Genomic DNA, 3,368 nt, shown 5'->3' on the forward strand with positions numbered 1-3,368 from the left:
ATCATTTTAAAGTTTGTGCTTCCTAAACATAAGTTTTGAAACATCAAAATATGTGTTTAAAAGCACAAGAAGCTTGAAAATGCTAGTTCTAATTCTGAAGCCACGAGTGTGAAAGCTCAGTTATGAAACTTATCATACTCCCAAATCATCATTTTGAAGCTTGTGCTTCCTAAACGCAAGTTTTTAAGCATTAACATGTGTGTTTGGTAGTACAACAAGATTAAAAATGCAAGTTCTAATTTCAAAGCCACAAGCATGGAAAAACGGTTATGAAACTTATCATACTCCCAAATCATCATTCTGAAGCTTTTTCTTACTAAACGCAAGGTTTGAAAAATCAAAATGTGTGTTTGGAGGCACCATGGGCTGGGTGTTCGAGGTGGATTTGCATGTGGGTTGTGGTTTGATAAGTACATACTACGACAAGCTCATAACAAGTGTGATGATAACATGCATTGGATCCCATCAGAACTCCACAGTTAAGCGCGTTTGGGCCAAAGTAGTACTGGGATGGGTGACCTCCTGGGAAGTCTTGGTATTGCACCTTTTTTAGTTTTGTACAAAAAGATTGAAAATGCAAGCTTCGATTCCAAAGCCATGAGCATGATTATGAAACTTATTGTACTCCCGAATCATGATTTTGAAGCTTGTGCTGACTAAACACAAGTTTTGAAGTATCAAAATGGGTGTTTGGAGTTACAATAAGTTTGAAAATGCAAGTTTTGATTCTGAAGCCACGAGCATGAAAGTGCAATTTATGAAACTTATCGTACTCCCAAATCATCATTTTGAAGGTTATGCTTCCTAAATGCAAATTTTGAAGCATCAAAATGGTTCTTTGGAGGCACAACAAGCTTGAAAATACAAGTTCTGATTCCGAAGCCACAAGCACGAAAGCATGATTATGAAACTTATCATACTTCCAAATCATCATTTTGAAGCTTTTGGTTCCTAAATGCAAGTTTTCAAGTATGAAAATGGATCTTTGGAGGCACAAAAAAACTTGAAAATGCAAGTTCTGATCAGAAGCCATGAGTATGAAAGTGCGATTATAAAACTTATCTTACTCCCAAATCATCATTTTGAAGCTTGTGCTTCCTAAATGCAAGTTTTGAAGCATGAAAATGTGTGTTTGGAGGTACAATGAGCTTGAAAATGCAAGTTATGATTTCGCAGCCATGAGCATGAAAGTGCGATTGGGAAACTTATTATACTCCCAAATCATTATTTTGAAGCTTGTCCTTCCTTAAACGCAAGTTTTGAAGCATCAAAATGGGTCTTTCATGGGACAACAAGTTTAAAAATACAAGTTTGAATTTTGAAGCCACGAGCATGAAAGTGCAATTGTGAAACTTATCGTACTCCCAAATCATCATTTTGAAGATTGTGCTTCCTAAACGCAAGTTGTAAAAGCATCAAAATGCATGTTTGGAGATACAACAAGCTTGAAAATGGAAGTTCTGATTTTGAAGCCACGAGCATGAAAGCACGATTATGAAACTTATCGTACTCCCAAATCATCATTTTGAAGCTTGTGCTTCCTAAACGAAAGTTTTGAAGTGTCAAAATGGGTGTTTGGAGGCACAAAAAACTTGAAAATGCAAGTTATGTTTCTGAAGCCATGAGCATGAAAGCGTGATTATCAAATTTATCATACTACCAAATCAACATTTTGAAGCTTGTGGTTCCTAAATGCACGTTTTGAAGCATAAAAATGGGTGGTTGGAAGCAAAACACGCTTGAAAATGCATGTTCTGATTCCGAAGCCACTAGCATATAAGTGCGATAATGAAACTTATCATACTCCCAAATCATCATTTTGAAGCTTGTGCTTCCTAAACACAAGTTTTGAAGCATCAAAATGTGTGTTTGGAGGTACAACAAGCTCTAAAATGAAAGTTTTGATTCTGAAGCCATGAGCATGAATGCATGATTATGAAAATTATCGTACTCGTAAATCATCATTTTGAATTTTTTCTTCCTAAACTTATGGTTTGAAGCATCAAAATGGGTATGTGGAGGCACAACAAACTTGAAAATGCAAGTTCTGATTTCGAAGCCACGAGCATGAAAAGCGTGATTATGAAACTTATCATACTCCCGAATGATCATTTTGAAGCTGGTGTTTCCTAAACAAAAGTTTTGAAGCATCAATATGTGTATTTGGACGCACAAAAACCTTCCTAAACACATGTTTTCAAGCATCAAAATGGGTGTTTGGACGGACGGGAGACTTGAAAATGCAAGTTTCTATTACGAAGCCACGAGTCTGAAAACACAATTATGAAACTTATCGTACTCCCAAATCATCGTTTTGAAGTTTATGCTTTCTAAACACATGTTTTCAAGCATCAAAAAGGGTGTTTGGAGGCACAAAAAGATTGAAAATGGAACTTTTGATTCCAAAGCCATGAGCATGAAAGCGCTATTATGAAACTTTTCCTACTCCCAAATCATCATTTTGTAGCTTGTGCTTCCTAAACATAACTTTTGAAACATCAAAATATGTGTTTGGAAGCACAACAAGCTTGAAAATACTAGTTCTAATTCTAAAGCCACGAGTGCAAAAGATCAATTATGAGACTTATCGTACTCCCAAATCATCATTTTGAAGATTGTGCTTCCTAAACGCAAGTTTTTAAGCAATAACATTTGTGTTTGGAGGTACAACAAGCTTGAAAATGCAAGTTCTAATTTTTAAGCTTTTGCTTACTAAATGCAAGGTTTGAAGAATCAAAATGTGTGTTTGGAGGTACACCAAGCTTGAAAATGAAAGTTTTGATTCCAAAGCCACGAGAATGAAAGCACGATTATATAACTTATCGTACTCCCAAGTCATCATTTTGAAGCTTGTGCTTCCTAAACGCAAGTTTTGAAGCATCAAAACGGGTGTTTAGAGGCATGAAAAGCTTGAAAATGCATGTTTTGAATACGAAGCCACAAACATGTAAGCGTGATTATGAAACTAATCGTAATCCCAAATAATCATTTTGAAGCTTGTGCTTCCTAAACTCAAGTTTTGAAGTATCTGTTGGCAAATGCACACTTCAATGAGAAATTGTAGGTGATTGAAGGTTTTGTCATTGATGGCAACCTTGCAATCATATGATACTGGCAAGATAAATATACTGGCACCGGCAACGACAAACTCTACACTGGCACACAGAACACCGATAGTGAAAAGATGGATACCGACACCCTGGCCGATAGGAATTTTGTTGATAATATATTTTGTAATTAATTGTAAAATCATTGTAAGCCAACATGGCGAGTTGTAATATGACTCATATATGTATGAGATCATTGTAGAACATTTTGTAATAATGTGATAGGTGAAATTATGTAGACCTAATATGTGAATTATAGGT

General features: G+C 35.7%; 1 pseudogene; it reads left to right on the forward strand.

Annotated features, from left to right (window-relative positions):
* Window positions 1-435: 435 nt before the first annotated feature.
* LOC131067479 (5S ribosomal RNA) lies at window positions 436-547 on the forward strand (annotated as a pseudogene).
* The last annotated feature ends 2,821 nt before the right edge of the window (window positions 548-3,368 follow it).

The sequence above is a fragment of the Cryptomeria japonica genome, chromosome 3 (genome assembly GCF_030272615.1).
Source record: "Cryptomeria japonica chromosome 3, Sugi_1.0, whole genome shotgun sequence".
NCBI classification, from domain to species: Eukaryota; Viridiplantae; Streptophyta; class Pinopsida; order Cupressales; family Cupressaceae; genus Cryptomeria; species Cryptomeria japonica.